Below are 13,390 nucleotides of genomic sequence, written 5' to 3'. Positions count from 1 at the left end.
CGTGGAACTTATTTTTCTCCAGTGCTCCTTGTTTCTGGCTGACAGCAAGCATTAGCCGGCGGTACGAGCTAATTGGAAGTGACCAGTGACCGCAAAGCCCCGTGTGGGAGCGAGAGCCTGGCTTCCTCTTTTTTTAAATACTGACATTTGCATTTCAGATGTTCTTTTTTTTTTTCTTCCTCCTCTTTCTCCTTCCCCCTCCTTCCTGATTTCTGTTATTTAATGAGGGAATTTTTTTAAAAGGGAACAACTGGAAGGTGTGTTTCATAAAAAAGAGGGTGTGCGTTCCAACAGAAGGGCTGAGCCCCCAGCGTGGCCCCATGCTGGAGCCTTCATCAGATTTGGGAACGGCACCCCCAGCTTGGGCATGGCCCAGAAGCCATGGGGACCATCCCGGGGGAGATGTAGGGATTTAGGAAATGTTTTTCCCAGTGAAAAGTTGGTGTAGTTGGGGGGCAGAGGTTCAGGGGGAACCTCAAATTGCACGGAAGGGGGTTTTGTCATTCAGACAAGGATTTGCGCAGGCAAATACTGTATCAAATGTTACTCGTATTACACTGGGCTGATAATAATAAATCAGTACACCTGCTGCTTTTTACTTCCACGATAAAAAAAAAATGAAAGGGAAGAAAGCCAAGTGCTTACCTATTTTACCAGATAATTTACCTGTAGTGGAACTATAAAATGAATGTCGCTTGCATTTCTCTTCTCTCTTAAAACAAAACGATGGAGCAGAGGAAGGCACCTTCAGGCAAGAGCAGAGCTAGTGGAAAAACAAAGTAGAGCACATGTTCCCGTTATGTTTGCTGAGAAATGATGTGAGCATTTGGCAGCTCCCCGCGAGGTGCTGGGGTACCCGTGCATTGCGTAGGGCAGTGGGGAAGGATGGGCAAAGGGCGACCGGGAAGGAGAGGCTGTTAATTAAGAGTGGGCAGCAAAAAGTACCTGGCAAATTTATCCCTATTTCCTAACCTCTGGATTTACTTTCAGATGGGGCAGTCAAAACTGTAAGGTGCTTTAGGTTAAAATTTCATTTGTTTCGCAGGATTTCTGCCAGAGTGCTGTTTCTCTCATTTATAATGAACTGGAAAAGGTGTGAGTGCACCATCCAAAGCACTTAATCACCACTGCTCATCATGGTCTTTCAAGGAGTTGGTTGTATCATTATGATGATGGGTCAGAAATTATCTATAAAATAATTAATGCATCATCCATTGCACATAAAGAGGAGCTTTGGCAATTCAGTGGGTTATATGTGCTATAAAATATTTTAAATGCAGTCTGTACATTTTTGCCCACTGTCTCTTCTGCTGGGTAACCCCATCTCTCTGTGTGTCCCTGCTGCTGCCTCCTGTCCCTCCTTGGGCTCAGTTGCCGGTGGTGTGGGGACCCAAGCTCTAGGGTCGGGTAAGGTTTCTGAGACAAGATCCACCAGTCAAGAAGGAAAAGATGCCTGCATGGAAAGGTATAAAATCCTAAAGGAGAAAATAGTAATTAAAAAAAAAAAAAAACAAACCAGAAAAACCAGGGAAGGCGATTGGGAGTCGCTGGATCATCGAGTCCTTGGTCAAGGTGTCACTCGGGTCACTGATGCCATCCAGGTGTTGGTGCTGAGGAATGATGGCAACTCAGCAACATCGAGGATCCGGTTGCTCTATCAGGGATAACGGCCGTACCTTTGCTTAGCTAAGGGGCTCTTCGAATGCGAGCTGTATTCCGTGTGTGTCAGCCAATAAATAACTGCTGTGTGATTTAAACTGTAAGCTGCTTGCAGAGTCGTCTTGCACACGGCTAGAGAAGCTGAACAAACTGTAACTGGTACGATGCGTGTTGTCAGAGAAAACAGTGTTCACTGCCTTTCGTTCCTCCCTAGAAACTGGTATCCAGCTATTTTTCTCCAAATTTGTTTGAGAGATAAAAATTGCCTCCTTTGAAGTGCTTCTTTTGAAGAGGAAAGAAGATCAGGTTGTTGCCAGTCTGGTTGGTGCAGACCTCGTGGGATTACCTGCCTTAAGTTCCCACCGACATAGGGCGGTCAGTGTTTAAAATCTCAATACTTAAAATGAGGACTGCAGTAGGAATGTGCTGTCGAGGTGTTGCTTTTTACTTACCATTAGAAATAATGAAGTTACAGCTCCACCATAGTTGTGTTTTGAATATTAAGTATTATACCCAAATGGGAGGGCGGGGAAGGAGGCTGTAGGATTACAGCCATTTTCATTAGGAAACACCACTACTGAGGTCTAGGTTTTACTTGTACTGTAGAAACTACTGCCTGAGTATCCTAGATAAGATTCCCCTAAAAACTAGTGCTTTTATTTCTTCTTCTGCTCAGTCTCAAATCTAAAAGGCACCTGCATAAACGGGGGCTGAACTTTTAAAGTTATTCTGAAATGGGTATTGGCAACTGAGTCTTGCATTATTTGCCTGTGAATTGATGCACAAGATTACATGCTAGTTGTTGGGGTTTGGGTTTTTATTTTTTTACTTTATCTGAACTAGCCCATCAAAATAAACAACTCCAACTGTGGTATATAGATTTTGATAATGACATAGGTATGCATATCTTCTATATTGCAAAAAAAGGTAAGTGTATATCAATAGTGCCATTTCAGTTCTCTGGGGAACGTTAGCTATCTTACTGCTTAAACTTTCTAGATCTTGCATCATGCTAATCTATGTCTTACATAACTCTGGTCCTCAGATCTCAGTAAAATGAGCTGGATGCAGCAAAGTACTGCCTGGATGATGTGCCTGTTTAAGAACTTGGCCTCCTGAAGTCAGTGAGAGTTTTTCATTACTTCGTTATTCCTAAAGCTGTATTTTAGCTCAGGGGGTTTTGTGGGGTTTGGGGTTTTTTTTGCTTTTTTTGTTTGGTTGGGGTTTTTTAATGCCTGTAAGGATTTTTAAATCTCTAGTGTCTAGTTCACAAATGGGAAGGATTTAGAGAAAGGGAAATCTGCTATTTGCAGTCTGAACTCTGGCACGCGCAGAGCTGTAGGACATTCAGCCCTTTGAAAACCAGGTCCTTTCCCTAGTTCATCCCATGCACCCCCAAAACTTCCCAGGTTTGGGCATCTCCCCCTTCTTTCCCTCTCAAGCTGAACCACCCAGGGAGGGAGAACATCCCTCTGACCCACGGAGCTGAATTACTGGGGACGTAGGTGAAGAGGACACTTTCATTCTCTATAGCTTCACATCCCGCTCTTTGCTCTTGATACCATCTCTAGTTTCTGTGGCTTTCTGTGACTTTTCCTGTCTCTTTTCAACCGAAAAGGCTTTTAGTCACATCAGCCCTTAAATTCTCAACGCAGAGCTCTACATCTGCCTGTCTGCAGCACGGAGAAGTTGGCAATGCGGTAACGTACGTATAAGGTAGATTTAAAAGCATTTTCACTTAAATGGATTTGATTTTATCATTCTAGATGACCTCCACTTCCCAACATGTTGCTCTTATCAGGCACATTGTCGCTGTTAAGAGTAATAGGATTCAACCATTCTGACAAAGTTAAGGGGAAAACTCTGGATTTTGAATGTTTTGGGGGTTGTTCTAAGCATTAGACCATTTTTCCTTTGCTCCTTTATTTACAGGGAAATATTTGTTTGATACTATCCTGATAAAAGTGCAATGCCAACTTAACGTTAAAATTCTGAACCCGAAGTAGATCAATCTTACAATTTCTCTTTTAACTTTCAGCTTGTCAGGCTCTATTATTCTCAATATAGTTTGACAGTTCTAGGTTAAAAAGACATCAATTACCTTTTGAAATTACCCTCTCCACTGTAGGATTAACTCTATTTCTGCTGACTTTGGAAGTTCGTTGTGCATAGTAGATATTTTGGACATGGGGGCAGGGGGGGGAGCCTCAAAATGCTGCATATAACCGTTTTGTGGCACTGGACTGGCTGCCTTGGCGATGGCTGTGGCGCTTGGTGGCAACCGTGTCTTAGTCCTCTTGACCACATTAGGCAGTCATTTTAGTTAATAAGAAAAACTGGTGTGCGTGGGTTTAGTGATGCCATTTCACTCCTCTTGCAATGTGCACAGCCTGTAAATCTGGTATTTTGTTATTGCACTTTTATTCTATTAAACATGCAGAAATTGAATCAGTCCCAAAGACTGTCACTACTGTATAACTATAGGCAGTTCTCTTTTCTGCTGTGCAGAAAACCACTTTCCAGTTACAGAAGTGACTTCAAAATTTTCTCTTCCCCATTGGAATGTGACCAAGACCCTTGAAAGTTTTTGGGTTTTGTTTTTGGTTGGTTGGTTGGTTGGGTTTTTCTTTCCAGAAAAGATAAAGTAAAACTAGGGGAGACCAGGAGAGGAGCAGAATGGGCTTCTCCAGGTGATGGTTCAGCGTTAGATGTTTAAAATTGCCTTCTGGAGGAACCTCCCTCTAGTTCATCTCCTGTACCTAAAATGGCTTTATTAATCAATAACCCTCATCTTCTGTGGGGGTCTAGGTGGAGAACAGAGACAAAACTTCTGTTTATAACACATAATTAGTTGAAGAAGTCTGGGTTTGAGCAAAAGCCAGGAGTTCTCATGTTCCCCCATTTCACTTATTCAATGAGTGCATTTGACCTGTATCTAACACGTTCTGCTGCTACAACCTCCCCTCTCCTTCCCAAATCTAGTCAGACTTTTGTGCGTATTTTCAGTGACAGTGGATGAATTGATACTAGAAATGTCGCAATTTAATTTATAACTAGAAAATAGAGAATGTGACTGCAAAGCAAATATTGTGACCCAACAACAGAACTGTCCTAGATTCTCGCATCTTGTTTTGAAATTTTATGACAGCCTTATTGCCCAAGGGTACAACATAATCACTTCGCAGTTCACTGATACGCTTTCTTTTAGCATCTGTACTAAATGCGTTTTTATCCCTACTGCATGTAAGAGCACTTTTTAATTCTTCAGATGCAAAGAAAAAAAACCCATCTCAAAGTGTATGATGGTTCGAATTGCATTTATTTTAATTTTGAATGCAAATATGCTTTGAAAACTAACAATCTTTCTACCCCCTCACCACCCAAATTCTTCACTGACGATACTGGTTTTCTGTCTTTCATAAGCATTAGTCCCAGCTCACAATGTCATAGCTTACTCTATTGTAATATTTGCCAAGAAAACTTCTGAATATCTGAACCACAGGGTCATATTTGCAAAATGGTACAGGTGGTACCAGGAGAGGTGTGAGGGGCATTAAGTCAGGTCCTGCCCAGAAGATTTTGGGTGCTGCAGTATCGGGCTGATGGGGGCTGACAGTGTAGATATAGTAGACTATATCTACATATTCCTGTTTACATGTGTTTAAATAAAATAAATGGATAATGCTCTCCTTTTCCATTAAAGTCGCACGGGCAAGGTCTAAAAAATCAGTGTTTGAAACGGTGGTCGCTGAAGGGTAGACAGCTAAAAATGTAGTCTTTATCCTGAAAAGTGCTTTCAATGGCACATTTTTGGATCATATTAAACAGCTTAGTAAAACAGCTCAGTAGCTGAGTAAAAAGGAGATGTTCTTACTTTGACTCTTGTCTCCCCAAGAACTGTGCTTGGATGTAGTGGAGGGTGTCCCTGCCCATGGCAGGGGGGTTGGAATTAGATGATCTGTAAGGTCCCTTCCAACTCAAACCGTTCTATGATCTTCCAGGAGCCCTTTTTGTGCTCGCTTCCTCTGAAATCAAACTGACTTTCACCTCAATTTCGATGCAACTTTGACCGCAGTTGAGTTCCTCTACACCCCCGCTGCCGTGTGCGGAGCTGATGAAGAGTGAAACGGACTTTGCTGACAATTAGGAACACCGTTCCGGAGGAAACAAAAAGTCCCGCTGCATTTGCTGCCGAGATCGTATCTGACATCTCTCTGAAACGCGGATGGTACGAAGCGACACGGTGAGATGATGTCCCAGGAAGACCTTTTTCTCCTTGTCCCAGCCAGACCTCCAAGAGCCTCTCTGGCTCTTCCTCCTCTCTTCTCTGGATGATAGATTCGACATTTGCCAATATACTGTGGTGTGTCTCCACGGTGCCCCGGGCTCTCGGTGCTGTGACAGGCTTGGACAGAGGTTATAAATGAGCTGTGTGCCCTGAATCGTTTCACCTGGCTATTACCGCATGCTTCCTAAGTCTGTCATCGGAGAGAGACTTTTATGTCTCAACATTTCTGTTTTCTATTGCCTTGAATAAAATAGGACCTTCACATGCCCATGACCAGCACAGCACTTCTTCATTTTTTTTTTCTTGGTGCTGGATTAAATGCATTTAAAAAAAAAAAAAAAATCTGTCAGTGATTTGCAGTAAGCTTTTTGGGGAAAAAATTGTCCTTAAATATTGTATTTGCATCAATAGGTATTTATTTTTTTACAAAAATCACCTTGTGATTTTACTAGAACTTTCATTTACTAAAGTCCAACTTGGGGAGCATCACCAGCGCAGGCAGAGCACCACTCTGGAAGCCCCTTTGCTGCAGATGAGTGTTGGTGATCCTCATGCCCTGAAACAGGTCATATATATATATATATATAAAAGTAGACCTCCTGTTATACTACCAGAAAAGGAGCCAATATAAAGAGGTGGGAGAGTAGAATGTTGATAATCTCAACCTTTTGTATTTCATTATGATCTGTTGTTTCCTATCTATGGTTTTAATGGATAGGCTTGTCTTATAGCAATTAGATCTCATAATTTCTGACTATCTCTGAATTTCTGACTTTCAAGTTCTGGTAGAGGGGGTGTAGCTGGTATTTTTCATATTCTTTCCTTTCTGCTTTTTCTTTTCAGTATCTTTTATTTTTTTAGCATATGCATTGATACATGCTTTCCTAGGAAGTGTAGATCTCTTTTAATTTTAACCTATATATACTATGCCTTGATTAGTTATGAGTATTAAAGTAATTTTGAATCTTCAAATTGGCTTTTAAATTGCACAAAAAAATTGAAAATGCTTTTTCTATGGCCTTCTCCTACAGGGCAGCACCAAACCTGACAATGATCTTTGCTCCTGGAATGTAAGGAGCAAATTTAAAGGAAGATCTAAAGAACTTCAAAAAAGCCATAAGCAGTCAAAACACTTTTCTCTAGCTGCATGAAAATAATCCTTTTTACAAGGGTACTTATTTATTTATTAGGAAGGATTCAGAGAGGAGAGAGTTATTTATCATATGTAAATAATTTGTCTAGTGCTGAAAATGAGACCACACTGGTTTAGCTCAATGGATGTTTTAGAAACCTTCATCATCCTGTGTAGCAAAATTTTAAAATATTTCCCCCCAAATATTTAAACCTGTGCCTGCATGTTGCTATTGCATGGGCATGCTTTGATATTAAGGGCAGCATCACGCAGTTACCATATCCCAAATAGTCCCATCCTGCGGTATGCATTGCATCCCAGCACTTTTGAAACTTTCCACTTTAGAGACATTTTGCCCAGATAGTAGCTTTAAGATCTATTTTAGTTCTGTTTTCTTCATTTTGCACTCCATTTGATCAGTTTTATACTCTGCCTGCACTGTACTTCACATGTGTCTGTGTTACATGGACTGCTTGCTCCACTTGCTCAAGAGATCAGGAGCCTGTTGGGCAGCACTTGACTGAACTTGCAGAGACAAAATTTCACTTAGACCTTTCTATAAACAAGTATCATCTGTTTTACGTAACGAAGCAGCTCTGACCTATTGTCACGTTTCAGGCTGCACCCCCAAAGCGTGTTTCTTTCTCAACACCCGGTCAGGAGGAACATGCGTGTCTTTCTGGAAATCGGACTAGAAGGTCCTATATGCACTGTCATTACCACTGTTAAAAACCCGTGGAAACTCAAGGGTTTTCATACCGGTTTTGTTCTCCCAGGCTGTTAGTACATATGAATTGTTTTTGTTTTGCTTTTGGTATTGTTCATATTTTTTTTAATGTCACAGCCCTGGAAGCTGATGGTCCTGACATAGTTTGCCAGCAATTTTGAACGCAGTCAGAGGACAGGCTCATGCAATCTTTCATTTGTACACGGGATAAATACCGCCTGTGTGCTTCGACTGCACGTGACTGAAATCAGAAGAGGTTTTCACATTAACCTCAGTGGGAGAAACATCTGGCTGAGAGTGCTCTTGCACACATACACACTCAGATGCATCCACCGCTCGTTGACGTCTCGGATCCACCTGCCCCAGTACTGCAAAACTGCCGCTTTTGTATGTTATGTCTGAAACCCAATGACGATAACTGCTCTGGGAGAGGCAGGGAAAGGGCATTTTAACTGTTACGTTTCATAACCATCTCTGATGTCACCTAAAATCCTTTTTTCCACCACCTTGAAACTAATGGTACGTATTAAAGCGGCTTCAGGGGTCCTGGCATGGCCCATGGTCTGAGCACGCAGGCGCCATCCGGGCATAACGAGCTGTAGACATGGGACGAGAGGAAGCAAAATAGTCCATAGGCACGTGGTTTACTCAGTCTAAACACATTTAGAAATTCCTGTTTGCATCGGCAGTCCTGCGCACCACTGCAGCTAGAGAAAACCCTCACAGCGCTGGTGGGACCGAGCGGAGCTCGCTCCAAGACCATCTGTCCCTTCACTAATCCATGAAGCACTTTGGTGTCTGCTTCGGAGCAACAGACCTGTGCCGTCTTCAGAGGAGCTGGTACGATGGCCCGGGCAGAGCGACTAATTGCAGAGGGAAAGGTGGAGAATAAAAAAAAAAAAAAAGGAGGAATTGGAGTTTTCCATCCCATACCCATTTCTAGTGGTTTTGGACCTGAATGCTACCCTAGAAAGCATTTTCCAGCTGGGAAAAAAAATGGCTGGAGAGTTGCAAAGCACAGAGGTGTTGGCACGAAAGGGTGAGCTGCCCAGGAGCAGGGCAGCAATGCACAAGAGAGGGAAGGAGCGGTGGTGGGTCCATCATGAAGTGTCAGGAGAGGAAGCTTTTCTGGGTGCAGAAACCCATTTATAAAAATAACCACACGGTTTTGACTGACTGGGCTTCTTCCTTGTTGTGCGACATCTGCGTGAAGAAGATTTATCTCTTCAGTGAGATTTAGTTCCTCTTCTGTCTTCATTCACAATGTCCCATGACATTTCACTCATTGCTACCGAGAAATGTCTCCCAGGAAGGGAGATCCTGTCACGCAGACACGAACTACGCTGGGTTTGTTGTGACCTTTGGTGAAAGCTGGCAGGAAAGGGACCATTATCTGCAGTTGTCTGATGTTAAAAACATTCCTCTTCAAACTGCAAAATAATTATCATTGTGATCAATGTCCATGCAGTCCTTCATTTCTGGGGACACATGTCTTTTGACAGGTCCTTCCTCAGGAGTGTGTGCTGCCAGGAACGGCTTAAGCTATCCTCCAAAAAATCGGGTACAGCTAGGGACACTTTTTCTTATTCCTTATAATGCAAAGTGCAGCCCGGTCCTCGTACCTGATTGGGATTCCCAGGCACGCTGCATCGAGATAATGAATAACAGCACCAGGACAAGACTTCATCAGGCGGCAGCGAAACCCCGTCCCTCCTGGGTTGCAGGGTGCTGCACTTCACAGGCTGCCGTGATGAACCGACGCTCCCCGCCTCGCCTCGGTGGCCGCAGGCACCGCTCCAGCCCTGGCACCGCTGGCTTCGTTACTCCACCAACATCATTTCCATCGCAAGGCGGTTTTAGGGCATTTGTACCTTAACTCGCACCCACTAATATGTTCTTGGTTGTTAACTGCAACACAAAGCAGATATTAGCTTTTCCTGATAGTGTCTCTGACATAAACCCACTTATTTCATCCATCATTTCTGTCCTCATTGCTCTCCGCGTCTCAGAATTTAATACTGGAAGGGTTGAAATATTGCGTTGCAGTCTCTGCCTTGTTGTTTCTCTACTTCTTCCTCGTTTGCTGTGTGAATTGACTTGGGAGATGTCTACAGACAGCAATAAAGACCTTTCGACACTTCTAGACAAATTCCTGTTACTACAGCAAAGAGCTGGCAATAGTTCTTCGCTCATGGAAAGCTGTCTGGAAGTCTCATTTTCGTGTCTGCGAACGGCCGCAGGCTTTTGTATATCCGCAGGCTTTTGTATAGCTGACTTCGTTGCAAACGTGTTGTGAAAGCAGACATTTGGCAAAGTAATTAAAAAGTTGTGAAGGCTTTGTGCCTGTCATTGCAGGTAGCGTGTTGTGCTATTTGACTGTTTCATTCCGTCACTGTGGAAATGCCTCCATTTTTCCAGTGCTTCCCAAAATAATTGATGTTATTGTTACGGATAGATTTTGAAATCTATCTTTATAGACATTCTTTCGCACCATGGTTTTTTGCCTTTTTTTTTTTTTTTTTTGCATTCTTGTGCATTCTTTTTTTTGTTGGAATTAGTGTACTCAGCACAGTCCCGTGCTCAGGTTGTTGATAATGATAAGCTGCACAAAGAAATGTAAACCAAACCGATGCAAATATTTAAAAGAACGTCACTGCCACGTGTTTTACCTGAGTTTGGGACAAAGTACCTTTTATTTCTTGTCTGAGCATGTTTTTCCATGTCAATGTTTTTTGTAATTGACTTTCTCATTGTAATGACTTCTCTTAAATTATTTGACAGGCAGTAAAATCCAGATTACTGCCACCACTACTGAAATCCTAGAATTTTCCATCATCGTCGAACCTGCAGCCAACTAAACATTACCTCAAAAGTCATGAGCTCCACCCCATGCTCCTGTCCCAGAAGCTGTCTACTGTCTGTTCCGGAAGAAAAGTGGAGGAAGACTGAAAAACTGTACTTTCCAAGGTAATCACTTCGATACGTACTTTTCTAGCTGAAATCTCAGGCAGAAAACATGTCCATCCCCATTTCTGTGGGCAGAGGCAGTGCGTTAGAGATGGAGAGGAATGGTCAATACCTGTTTGCTGCAGACAAATGGAGTCTTTCATGGGACCTATTCTAGAAATAAGTTTAAATTGGTTCTCTGAGGACATCTTACTATTAAAACTGATAAGCTGAAGTCTTTGCGAGAGTCTTTTTCCAGTTCTCTACCACTGCAGGACAGGGCTGTATAAAATGTAGTAGTACTGGCTCAAAGAAATTTCAAGTAAACAGATGCAAATGTTACAAACAAAATCAAAACATTGCAATGCTCCTAATTATGAAAATAAATGTAGGCTCTGCTAAGAGATATGTACTATTGCAAAAGAAATGATAGAGTGCAAGATAAATCACAGAGTCTTAGAAACAACTACAAAGGACTCTATAATATAGAAACCCTGTTTGAAATTATAATCTCAAATAATTTAGGCACTTCATTTACAATTGCATACTGCTTTCAGGCATTTCCAGAAACTCCTGAAGCTCTCAGCTATTTCACAAAATAATCTGCTTCATAATGTGTCTGTAACATGCATAACCCGTATGATTGTTGACATATGGTCTCTCTGGCTATTGAACTTAAATCCTTTTGCGGGGGGGCTAAACACACGTTTGTGATGTGCACAATAAATATCGATTCCTATTTTCCACTTAACACAGAATAAAATAATTGTATAAAGTTCTAAAGTCTTAATTGCTGATGGATTTTTCCACAAGCAAAGGCAGACGAAGGAACACCCAGCGTTTTCCATCAGCATCCCCCAAGGCAGCAGCATCACCATTTTTTTTCCCAAGGACATTTCAATCCCGGCATTTTTCTGTTCTACGTGCAGTAGAACAGGAGAGGGCAGCAACTGATGTGATGTAAAGGAAACTTATGACATTTTAGGGTTTTTAACCAGAAACTCCTGATGTCTTTGACCTGCTAACCCTGGCCGCCTGGAAATCGGCACAGATTGCTTCTTCATTATTGCTTTATGTTTCACTGCCTCGCTCTCCCTGACGAATGTGTAGGGAAGTTTATTTGCAGAAAGGCTGAGAAGAAAACATGGTTATAAAAAACCACCCCTATGGTTTGTCCGACAATATGGGAAAGTCTTTTATCTGATTACTTGGCATTCCGTTCGTTTACTTGCTAAGCTTCATCACAAAATATAGTGAAACTAAAGAATTTCCATCTCACTTCACAGATTGTTGTTGTTGTTGTTCTTCTACCCTTTGGCATGGGCTATGGTACTCCTGGGCAAACAGTCCTTTTCTCCTCTGCGCTGGAAAACTGTTCTCACAGAGCTTGCTGGTGAGATCTTGTCTGTGGGTGACACGGAACGCTTGCAGGAGGTAAAAGTGAATTGCTGGGCTCAGCGACGACGCCACTCCTGGTGCAAAGGTTCTGCAGTATGACCCGAGGTACCGCGGGTTCTCCTTGCAGTTGCTTTGGCTGTGGCCAGTGGTGCTAGGTGGTTTGTTTGGAGGGCCTAAACAGATGGCAAAAAAAATTAACCACAGGATGTAAGAGCTGGTTAGGCGGCATCGTTGGCATTCCTGCATCTTGATAGTACCTTGAAGCTGTATTTGGTTTTACAGTGAGCCTTTAGAGCAGGTTGGATGTCCCCAGGCGCTGGTGCTGGCTATCGATTCCCTCCCTCCAGGTGGCTAATGCAGCTCTGCAGCCCTTGGCGACAGCGGCTCTGCGATGCCCAGCCCGAAATAGGTTTTCTCACCTCCAGGAAAGAAGTCCACGTCACAAGACACCGTCTGACTACGTGCTAATTTGACAACCTTATTGGCAGCCCTTGCTGCGAGGCCAAGGAGCTGTCGGAGCACGGATGTTGGAATTGCCATGCCAGCCCCTGGAAGTCGTCCCTTCGGTTCACAGCCGAGCGCGCTGGCAGCAAGGGCTGGCAGCTGCTTCATCGGCCGCTGCTGCCGGGTCTGTCAGACTGGTGCTACGCTTACTAAACTTACTAAAAGTTAATGCTAAAACCAGAAGAAAATGTGAAAAATGGGGTTTTCTTTTGGTTTTTTTAACCATACAGAGGGGCTGGTTGGAAATGCAGCACATACAATCCTATGTCCTCCCCAGTATCATCGGATGTAAACTAAAATGGTATGGCATCTTTATCTCCGATGTGATTAATTTTTTCTAACATTTTCTTCTGAAACGTTGCTTAGTGAAAACCTCAGTCAAATCAAGCCAGAGCTGAAATACTAAAAAAAGAAGCAGCATTTACACTTAGAATATACGTTAAGAATCAATTGCATGCAGTTTCCCGGAAGTTTAATTTTGTTTGTGCAGTTTTGAAGGCCCTGACTGTGTTTTTAGCAGCAGGTTCTGTTAGCTGGCCAGAGCAATCTCTGCACAGGCCTGATGGTGACCTAGCAAAAAACCACAGGTCTGCCTTAAAACACTGCTGCATTTATCTAAGGCTCCAGATGATTTTCTGATGTACAAAAAATTATGCATGTATTTTTGAGCAATAAAAAAAAAAAAATCAGCATTAGGAATGGAAGACTCAATTATATTTTGTTGTTATATTTAACA

The sequence above is a fragment of the Grus americana genome, chromosome 7 (assembly GCF_028858705.1).
Source record: "Grus americana isolate bGruAme1 chromosome 7, bGruAme1.mat, whole genome shotgun sequence".
NCBI classification, from domain to species: domain Eukaryota; kingdom Metazoa; phylum Chordata; class Aves; order Gruiformes; family Gruidae; genus Grus; species Grus americana.
Note: the sequence above shows the minus strand (reverse complement) of the source record.